Source organism: Camellia sinensis, chromosome 14 (assembly GCF_055761805.1).
Source record: "Camellia sinensis isolate YWXY chromosome 14, ASM5576180v1, whole genome shotgun sequence".
Classification (NCBI taxonomy): Eukaryota; Viridiplantae; Streptophyta; class Magnoliopsida; order Ericales; family Theaceae; genus Camellia; species Camellia sinensis.
This window is the reverse complement of record NC_138974.1, coordinates 21572500-21584603: the sequence shown is the minus strand read 5'-3', so window position 1 is coordinate 21584603 and position 12104 is coordinate 21572500.

Here is a 12104-nt window from a genome sequence, read left to right as displayed (position 1 = left end):
TGAGGTTACCTTGCATGAGGAGAGACCAATACGGGTTTTAGACTCTCGAGACCAAGTCTTGCAAGGCAAGACTATTCCATTGGTTAAGGTGTTGTGCTGACACCATGGGGAAGAGGATGCGACTTGGGAGAGCAAGACAAAAGTCCATGAGACGTATCCGGACCTATTTGTTGATATTTAAGACTTGAGTTGAAAATCTTATTTATGTTGTAATATATAAACATTGTATATGTTTTGGAGAATGGAACTGTAATAGTCGAAGTTCAAAAACTCTGTTTATCCTTGTTACAAGCCTGGATGATATATGATTTGATTTACTTTCAGTTATTGTTGGTTGGTTTTATATTTCGGGGACAAAATTCCTTAAGGGGGGAGATTATAATGATTTCGATTTAGACTTGACCCATTTCTTACTTTTGAATCCGAGAATCTATGTCCTTAACTGTTGTTCATATATATATATATATATATATATATATATATGTTTTGGTCGTATTACTAGTTGAGTTTAGGTATATGGGAGTTGTGATTGCATTTGAAACAGGTTGGAAAGTTAGTTTTTCAAAGAGTTTGCTTGAGCGGTCCTTTATAGTTTGCAAAACTACTAGAAGTGTGATATCTTTGCTCGAGCAGTCTTTTGCAGGTCTGAACTTCTAGGAGGAGGTCATCGTGCACAGCGGTGTCACTTATTATGTCTGATGCTCGAGCAGTGTTTTGGTCGTTCAAGCAGTCTGTACGTATTTCAGTATGAGAAAAGGCCATTTTGAGTCACTTTTTCATCTCATTCTCTCTCTAAACATTTCAAAACCCTAAATCCACACCCTTGCTCTCTAAGTTCTTACGTTCTATCTCTAAATACTCTTAATCCTTTGATTTCTTCACCCTAGTCCTTTAGAGAAAAAGATAGAGCACATCGAGGGCTTCATTTCAATCAAATGAGTTGTTTTGACGTAGGGATTTCTTCGACCTTTAATATGGTTTTTAACGTAGTTATTTGCTTTTTGAAAGGGGTTAGTGATTTGGGGGTTTTTGGTTGAACCTAGGGCTTGGTTTTGAAAAGTAAAAGAGGGGTTTTGCAAATAAATGCTTGAGAATATTGTGGAAGGGTATTTATTGTTGAGTTGTGTTGAAATTTAGGAAACTTACTCTTTAAATGAGATTCTAAAGAACAAAGGAGATTTTGTTGAAAATCATTGATATTTGGTTTATGGAAATAAATGAAAAGATGTTGAGTTTGAAAAGATATAGAGAGTTTATCTGTTGATGATGAGAGTGGAGTTGGATATTTATTATCCCTCTCATTTTGAAAATGTTGAGATTTTATCTATTGTTGAACAAAATATCTATTGAGTAAAAATATGCTATCAATGGAGGATAGTCTTGATTATTGTGGACATTGCATGAGGGTTAAGTTAAATTGAAACTAATTTCTCATACATTGTGCATTGAGCATCATTTCATATTGAACACTGTAAATGTATTACTTTTGAAAAAAATGGGTGAATACCTTGGTGAATATGGTTAGGGGGTGTGGTTGTGGTTATGATGTTGACCTGGGGCCATTTCCCTAAATAAGCCAAAATAGTAAGTCAATTCCCAAACTAAGCCTAGTTTTGAAAGTATTCCCAAAATAGGCTAAATCGCGGTTGTGAACCACGATTTCAACACATATACGCCTGAAGTGGGGAAATCTTAAAATCGTGGTTACAAAACACGCTTTTGATTAAGAAATCGTGGTTACAAAACGCGCTTTTAATTAATTTTTTTTCCTTTTCAACTCGCTGTTACAAACCACGATTTTATCCAAAAAAAAATTTGTTCTGAATTCGCTGTTTAAAACCACGCTTTTATGAAAAAAAAATTTGTTCTGAACTCGCTGTTTATAACCACGATTTTATGAAAAAAAATTTGTTCTAAAATCGATTTTGTAAACCACGTTTTTTGGCAAATTCTTTTTTCATTAAGTGAAATCGTGGTTCACAACCACGATTTTAAAATCTATATATGATCTCCCAGCCCCGTGTTTTGCATTCACGCTTGTTGCATTTCCTCTCTTCCTCTCCCTACTGTCTCTCTCTCGGTCTGCTGTCTCTCTCTCGATCTGCTGTCTCTCTCTCGGTCTTACTACTCTCTCTCTCTCTCTGTCTCTGTCTCTGTGCTCCCTGCTCTCTCTCTGTCGAGCTCCCTCTGATTCAGTACTATCTCTCTATCGTTGGTATGGCTTCTATCATCTACTTTAATGCGAATAAATTAGGGTTAGGGTTTATATTTGTGAATATATTTGTGTTTGCATTTGTGTTTGTGAAAATGTGAATAAATTAGGGTTAGGGTTCATGAATGTGGGGTTAGGGTTAGGGTTTATATTTGTGAATAAAATGTTGTGAAATCAGAAATAATTAATTAGGGTTAGGGTTTATATTTGTGAAATTTTAATTATAGATAATTTGTTGAATGTGACTGTTGAATGTGTTGAATTTTAATTATAGATAATTTGTTGAATTTTAATTATAGATAATTTGTTGAATGTGAATGTTGAATGTGTTGAATTTTAATTATAGATAATTTGTTGAATTTGTTTAATTATAGATAATTTGTTGAATTTTAATTATAGATAATCTGTTGAATGTGAAATCTTAAATCTTAAATCTTAAATTAGGGTTAGGGTTAGGGTTTATAATAATAATAATTTTCTTGTATATTATTATCGTAACTAACTTTATAATTTATTGGAAAAAAACATGGCAAAACACAAGAAAATCTAATTTTGTCTACATAAAAATTATCTATAATTAAAATTTCAAAATTTTCTATCCCTTTCTTTCAAAATTTCCAAATTATTTTTTTTTTTCTTTCACTTTCACTTTCTACAAATTTTTCTTTTTATTCAAAACTTCTTTAAGGAATAATCATGCCATTATTTTCATTCCAATAAATTACCTTAGTCCTATGCAGCTAAAGTGTAACTAAATATTTACAATAATTTTAATGCTGCTAATTAATTACATAAGAAAGAAAAACGTTAATTTGGCTGTAAAAATTATTATTAATTAGGTGATGTGAAGTAGTAATAACTTAAAATTAATAAAGTAACAAAAAAAATTTTGTTCTAAATTTCAATTTTTTAAGTAAGAATAAGAAATTGGAAAGTAAGGAACAAAATTTGTGATAATAAATTGTTATGGAAGTTTTCTCATAATTTTGGCCAGGATAGGGATATGGCAAAATAGAAAAGTCAGATAATTAAATTTTATGTCGGTGTAGGCCTTCTTTCGTTTTCTTATTACATTTTTTTAAAGAGTGATTGTGATTGTTAATATTTTCTATAGGTGACCCTTTAAGTAGTACACTAAAATTTTATTAACAAATTAAAAATCTAACTACTTAGAATGTTGTCCCAAAAAACAAAAAAAAAGAAAGAAAACTTTAAAATATGCCATTGATGCGACATGCCCCTACGATAAAAAAAATTGGTTTGACTAAATTTATGCACTAAATTCAAATCTAATCGTGGTTAAATATAAAAAGTATAGTTTACTTGAATTTCATGGCCCATTTAGGGTTGAATTTCATTTTCGAGTTTTTCCTCCTTAAATTTCATGACATTCCCTTTTATAAATTTGATATAAATAAATGACTTTTTAGAAGTGATCCACAACAAAATTGATATAAACATTAGGGGTCAAATAATTTGATCCACAAAAAATTAGAAGTCAAAAAATTACTTTTTACCTCTTTGCCAAACGAGAACTTTCAAGTCATCATGGAAAATGCTATTATGAAAACATTTGATATATATATAAAAAAAAAAAATTGTTTAAGAATTATGTTTGAAAAAATTAAAATATTTGATTTATAAAATGAGTCATTCTCGATAATTTTTACCCACTTGAATTATCCAATTGAGTTATTCTCTATGCGTCTGCATTATGTTTATTCAATTAAGTTTTAACTTTTTATGATAGTCGGATGTTTGAATCAGTTTACGTATTTATCGACTAATCTTACAATCCACACCAAACATGCCTTCCACGTAGATCCGACAAATCTCAATTAATACCTATAAACATGACACATATTGAGAGTTCTACTTGAGATCTGAAAGGAGCATACCTAATTTTTAACACATAATGAGAGCTCATTAATATTAATGAAACTCAAGTTTAACTCAATTCAGGTCGAAAATTTTTTTGTTATGTTTTTTATATTGCTTAAAATTATGAGAGCTCATTAATTTTTTATTTATGTTATTTCTTACGTTATTTTCCTAAGTTATTTCCTACGTTATTTCGTATGAGGTTATTTCCCTAAGTTAGGGAATAATGTCATAGGAAATAACCTACCAAATAACTTTGTCATTAAGGTCCCTGTTGGCAGAAGCTTGAGCAAATAAAAGTAACTTGTCTTTAATTGTCCATAAATCTCACTAATTGGACCACCACTTTTAAAAAATGATGTGAACAATGTTTGAAATAAAAATTAAGAACAAGTCATACAAAATGAGTCGAGTTATTTGAACTCAATGAAAAAATAATAATTTCATAGAAAAAGTTACACTCTGATTTAAGATTTTTGTATGACTTGTCCAATTTTGTCCAATCGCACTGAATAAATACAATACTTGATATAAATTATAGTATAAAATTATATGAACAGAAAAATAAAAGAAGAATCTTCGTAATGTCTTCGTATTCAAAATTATTGATATATCTGTCTAGGTTACAAATCACGCTTTTAAGGAAATTTTATTTATACATAAATTTTGAAGTAATTATTTTTTTAAAGTAAATCTGATTAAGGAAATTTGATTTATACATAACCATGCTTTTGTTAAGTAATTCTTTCTATCTTTAGAAAACGTGGTTGCAAACCACGGTTTTATTGTTGACCCGTGGATAATAATCACTTCTAAGCAAAATGTAAAAATTCAACAAAGAATTCAAAACCAGCACTCATTCTTGTTTGTCACAGACACTCACAAACACTCTCTCTATCCCTCTTTCTGACACACACAGCCACAACATTCGCCCTCACAGCAAACATATATAATTTTTAATATATATAATTTTATTTTGTAAAATTCAGACCAATATTAAATATATATAACAATAATTGATAATAGCAAATAATAATCAACTATATAAAATGATTATTTTTTTACTTTAATTCTTAAAATGTAATTTTTTTATTTAGGTAAATTACATTGACACCCCTGAGGTTTATGTTTATGACAGTTATAAAATAAATTATTTGAAAAGAAAAAAAAAATTAATTGTTCTGAATTTTATGAAATAAAATTTATATATATTAAAAATTATAAATGTTTCATGTGAGTGTTAGTGTTGTGGGTGTGTGTGTCAGAGAGAGAGATACAGAGAGAGTGTGAGTGTCTGTGACAAATAAGAGTGAGTGCTGGTTTTGAATTTTTGTTCAAAATGTGTTTTGAAAACACGTTTTTACATATTTTACTTACAAGCGCGGTCACGAATATGTATAAATCAAATTTCTTTATGTATAAATAAAGTTTACCAACACTTTATAATTTATATAAACTCACAACCTACACTCATAATTTATGTAATGATTAGAAATTTAGGTAAATTAGAAATATTGTTACTTTGATGTAGGTTGTTACTTTGATGTAAAGTTAGGTTTACATACACTCATAAGTTTACCTACCTCATAAGATTGTTGGATTTTCCTACACTCATAAGTTTACATACACTCAAAGTAACAAGATTAACAACTTACACTCATAAGTTTATGTAAATTACTTAGATTTATAATTTATTAATTACCTAAATCAACTTACATCAATTATATTTATTTAATGATTACAAATGTTGTTACTTTATAATTTATAATAATTTTTTTTTATAATTTATACAAAATTAATCCAAAATTAATAAAAGATTTTCAGACCTAAAACTTAGCTGAATTTGTTTTAATGTGCACAAGAGCATGATCTTAATCATAATAAATAATGTAAAAAGCATAACAGAAGAACATGATTTAATTTTGTATGTGTTGTAAGCTTTGTTTCTTAAAAATCTAAAAAATCTAAAGCATTATCATTATTTTAACTCATATTTTAATTCAAAAATCAGTACTGCTTGTTGGATTACAATTGCTAATTACTTAAATAAAGTTTTTGCATCACAAGTAATTGTAATTGAATGAGTTAAAATTCATATAATTCTTTTACAAGTACAAGGAGATATAAGTATATTGTTGCTATTTTAATGTTTTTTGTCTTAATTGAAGCAAGTATATGGACACTGTTCCAATTATTTTCTATTGGAGGGGAAACATAATTCGGGATCCCTATGAAGGCGTCTCATATGATGCTGAGCTGAAAGGGATATATGCGATGCAAATTGGTACCACGCTTAGCAATTTGGAGGAGATGTTTATGTCAAAGGTGACAAGTTACGGGGAAAGTGTCTGATTGACCTTCAAATGTAGATATCCTTATCGCCAGTGGCAAACGCACAACAAATACAAGATATTACCGATCAATGACGATGAGGCGCTGAACACCATATTAAGTATCGGTGTAAGTTTTCAAGCACCAAATTGTTTGGAAGTCTACATTGATAAAGAGGTTGTACACAATATCCCGAACATGACACAAATGGATTCTCGTCCGTTCACTACATTGTTGACGCATGGAATTGACACAACAGCATTTCAGTCTCCTATGTATGAATCAGGTCAATGTTATCCACTGTGCTACACACAACAGTCATTTCAGGGCCATGGTGTAGAATCAAGTTCATGTGGTGGATATGATTATGAAGTTGACAATAACACACAAAATGTGCCCACATGCAGCTATCATACCACTCCGGTTGAAGTTGCTAGTAATATGGCTGAAACAGTGAACGAGGTGCAGTTTGCTCACAGTGAAATGTATGGTCCTGATGTCGCCCTAAACGATGACGACAATGAAATGTGCGATGAAGAAAATTTATTAGGCGGATCAGATGATGATGATGAATATGACGCCCAGGCTCCCGTTGACCCTGAAAATGCCCCCATTCCACCTAGAGTTAAAATCCCTTTCTATGACAACATTCACATGGGTGGTGATTTTGACATTAGTACCCGTGATGTCGTTCCCCGAAACCGGATCTGGAGCGCTGAAAATCCAGAGTTGGACAAAGGAATGATTTTTGTTGATAAGAAGCAACTTCTACATGCTGTGAAATTGTACCATGCAACAAATAATCGAGAGTATAAGGTCGTAACCTCCAAGCGAGACCTTTGGGTGTCTGCTTGCAAGCACGACTGCAGTTGGTGGTTGCGTGCATCTCTTAGTAGGAAACATGGTCTTTTTGAAATAAAGCAGTACAGGGGTCCTCACCATTGTTTATACCCACGAATGAATAGGGACCACACCAATATTAGCTCCAGTTACATTGTTTCTCATATTTTGGGACAAGTTGCGGTTAGTATAAAAAATAAATGTTTACATATATATACATATTTGTTTGTTTATAGTGTTCACACCCAGATAATCCAACTCATATTTGATTGTCGTATGCAGAATGAACCTGATATGCCAATTAAGAATGTGATTGAAGATATAAAAAAGACCATGAACTATAGTATATCATACAAGAAAGCGTGGCATGCAAGGGCAAAGGCAATTAAAATGGTATTCGGTGATTGGGATGAATCATATAGGCAGTTGCCAAAATTCATGCATGCATTACAAACATCTAATCCTAGCACCATCGTGACATGGAAGCACAGATATACTGGGCATACAACCATTATGCCCGTCTTCCACTTTGTTTTCTGGTCTTTCAAACCCGTCATCGATGGCTTTATATATTGTAGGCCTGTTATAACTATAGACGGTACATTCTTATATGGTAAATACACTGGTGTGTTGCTTGTAGCAACGATTGTCACTGCCAATGGCAAAATATTATCGCTTGCATTCGCTGTTGTCAACAGGGAGAGTTTGGAGTCTTGGTCATTCTTCATTCAAAATATCAAGGAACATATTGTCATGGACTGACAGGGAGTGACTTTGATATCTGATCGAGCTGAGAGTATTTTAGCTGCTGTGAGGCGGCATTGGCTGAATCCCTTGCTCCAATTTGTTGGATATTATCGGCACTGCCTTCGACATGTTTGCAGTAACTTTAACACACATTTCAAAAATAAGGAGCTCAAACAACTTCTATGGAAAGTAGGGAGTGCTGATCAACGACGAAAGTGTAATGGTTACTTAGATCAGATACAGGCTATTAACCAAGAAGCCATCAATTGGGTACACAAGATGAATCTTGAGGACTGGGCCCTTGCATATGACGGTGGATATCACTGGGGGGGTATTGACCAGTAATGATGCAGAGTGCTTCAACAGCGTCTTGAAAGGTGCAAGGAACTTACCAATCTCAGCTATGGTTGAATTTACATTTCGACGGCTCGTCAAATATTTTGACGAGATGGGAGCCCAAGCTGAAACAGATGTACGCAATGAGTTCCAATACCCTAGAGAGATGCAAAAAACTATTGAGGGTATCGCAAGGGGAAATACTTTCCAGTTGATATCGTATGACATGTTAGTTTGTAATGTGAAAAAATTGTTATTATTATGTTGTTAAGTTAATTACACCTAAAAACATGAACGTGATTAGTTTGTATCAATATTGTCTTATAGGCCCCGCCGCGTATTTGAGGTGCAAACATCTTTTTGCCGTGGACGAGGTCGCAATAGACAGATTGTGCAGATGAATCAACCCACGTGCAGTTGTGGGAAATATGAGATAAGACACTATCCATGTTCCCATATGCTCGCTGTAATGTCTGAATGCGGTGACAATCCATTCCAGTACGTTGACCCAGTATATAGGCTTCCTGTATACATGAGGGTTTGGGAAACTAAATTCAATTCAATACCGCATCAAGATTATTGGGATGATCCACAATGGACCTTAATGCCTAATGAACTTAGTCCGCGAGAAGTAAAACGGGGTCGTACATCTATGGCTCGTATTCCGAATGAGATGGATATATCAGACAGGCATTTGACAGCTCGTTGCAGTGAGTGCCACCAGACAGGTCATGACAGGCGAGCATGTCCGGCGCGGCTTGGTCGATGAAGACTATGTAATACTTACATGTTGTAACATATCATTTTTAAATTCTTTATTTGTAAACAGGGTCGTACATTTAAAATGTGTATTACAAAATGTGTACTTGATTCAAAATGTGTAATGCAAAATTTAAAATGTGTATAATTTATTCAAACTTGTATAATTTATTGAAAATGTGTACTAGTTTTTAACTGTGTACTTGATTCGAAATGTGTATTACAAGATTCTATACTTAATCACGTAGTTCTTCTACCATTTCAAAATTTCATATTCTTGAATAAATTTAATATCGAATGCTGCAATCATCGTTCACATTTTATAATTTAAAAAATTTACAAATTTTAAAAAAATTAACCGAAAGTGTAAATTTTAATTTTAAAAATTGGAATGCTGCAGTCATTGTTCACAATTACAAATTTTATATGTAAGTTGCAAAATTTATAATTTATTCAAACTTTTAGCATTACAAAATCAATATTTAAGTTTTGTCAAATATGCCATAAATGCAATCATTAATTTCGAATTACTTCCGTGTAAGTGGCACATAAATTTGTCTTTTCTCGAACCCATAAGATTTACTTCATTGTATTTTAAATCGTTAAGTACAAAATCAATAATTACAGTTTTTCTGTTATTATGTTATGATTAAATGAGATTTTGATATGGTGATCTAATATTTCAGTTGTACAGGCTTCATGGCACATGTACCTGAGGAGGTTCCACTGTTCAGACAGGCACATCGGGCTGACAGTATTTGGGACCGTCCGGTATGCAATAACGTTTGTTGGACATTACGCTTACAATTAAAATACATTGCATTTTGTTGTATATTTCGTGATAATGCTATTATTTAAACTGGTCATTCTGTTGTGCAGGATAAGGCACGCACCGTGTTGACATGCCGTCGGGTAGATTCTGGATTGTGGGAGCATCCGTTGGACCATAGAGTCTTGCAGTATCTATTACGCACGGGATTCTATGGTGTGTATCGTATCGGGCACATTCGACTGGACCATGCACTCATCACTGCTCTCGTCGAGAGGTGGCGCACAGAGACTCATACATTCCATTTCCCGATCGGGGAGGCCACCGTCACGTTGCAGGACGTATCCGTCCTATATGGTCTTCGGATTGATGGCCGAGCAGTTACTGGAGTTGACCCATCTTTCGTGACGGAGCAGTGGATAGCCCTATGTGCTGAGCTATTAGGAGTAGCACCTACATCAGCAGATTTACAGGCAGGTACACTGAGGGTGAGGTGACTGGCCGAGCACTTTGCTCATCTTCCAGATCATGCTCCAGATGAGTTGGTACAGCAGCATACCCGAGTATATATTCTGTGGCTTATTGGGGGGGTACTTCTCCCTGATAAGTCACAAAACCTGCTCAAGCTGATGTACTTGCCATTGCTGAGAGACATTAAGGAGATTGGGCAGTACAGCTGGGGTAGCGCAGCTCTGGCATGGTTGTATAGGATGCTATGTCGAGCAGCTCAGGTGGGTACGAGGGAGATTGGAGGACCACTTGTGTTGCTACAGGTCTGTAAGAATTTTATTACATGTCAATTCATATTGTATGCCATATATCAGTATTGTAATTGTGTTCAAACTATCGCATTGCCCCGTCTAGGCGGCAACCGGTTGGTCCTGGTGAGCTTCCTATGGGTGAGGGGGACATGCAGTTGCCCATGGGACCGCGAGGTAGCCGGTGGAGGGTTGACATGGGCCACGAGGTCGTCTCGACCCACGTAGTGGTCGTTTATAGAGACCAGCTGGATCGGATGATCGAGGGCGAGGTATGAAATTTTTTGATTGCGTTTTAGTTGTCTTCTTAATTGTATATGTTTTGAGTTCACGAGCAAAATTTAATTTATTTGTCGTCATTGTAGTTTATCTGGCAGCCTTACGCTGGGGTCCTCGGTACGCTCCCCGACTACTGCCGACTGGGTCAGGAGATATGGATGGCGAGAGTGCCACTTATTTGTTTTAACGTGGTTGAGTGGCATCTCCCCCATCGTGTCCTCCGACAGTTTGGTCGGGTGCAGTCCGTGCCGGATCGGTTCAACACTGAGTGGCAGTTGCACGTCACTGATAGGCGTGGCCGAGTTGGCACTGACTGGCATCTGTTTTATATGCTCTATATACAGTTGTGGGATGCCCGCCGGGACAGTATTGTACAGGCTGACTACAGCGATGAGGTGATCCCCTCTTCCGACCCTTACATGTTGTGGTATCGGCGACATATACACCTACTTGTCGGGAATCCGAGCCACGTGTCTGAGTCTGGATATCAAGGAGTTGGGCCTTATCTTGAGGCATTGGTGAGTATCATATTACGTGTCAGATAATTATTAAAATCATACTTGATTTACTTTTAGTCAACTGTAGCCTAATAATACGTCTGAATGTTTGTTCAAGTGGCTGGAGCTGGGAGGTCGTTTCATTTGGCTGAGGACGCCCATTTGAGACGTGATAGATAGCATGCCTTGCAGGCCGTTGCAGAGATCCGGGAGTTATTGTACCAGGCATTCCAGCTTGCCTATCGGGGAGATCGTTTGCATTACGGCCACTACGGTGTACACACTTCAGCAGCTGCTCCAGACACATCAGCGTCGTCCACGTCAGCGCCTTCCACTTCAGCGCCTGCCACATCAGCGCCTTCGACATCAGTCACCCCACCACATACTACCCCATACATATCTGCAGATTCCCTCAACGTACTTCCTACACAGCATACTGGCATACCTTATGTGCCTGACCCTGATTGGACACCGCCCCGATACATGCATGACGTTATTACCCCACCCACCCAGTTACCACCACCAGACAGTTCGACCGCGACCATGAGTACACATGATGCAGTTCTCACTGACATCTCCCACGTTGACGTTAAGGCCCATATTGAGCCCCCACCCAGAGCGCGCGAGAGAGGCCGAAGTTTTGGTCGTGGCGGACGTCGCGGCCGAGGTCGGGGTGCGGGCAAAGGGAGAGGTAG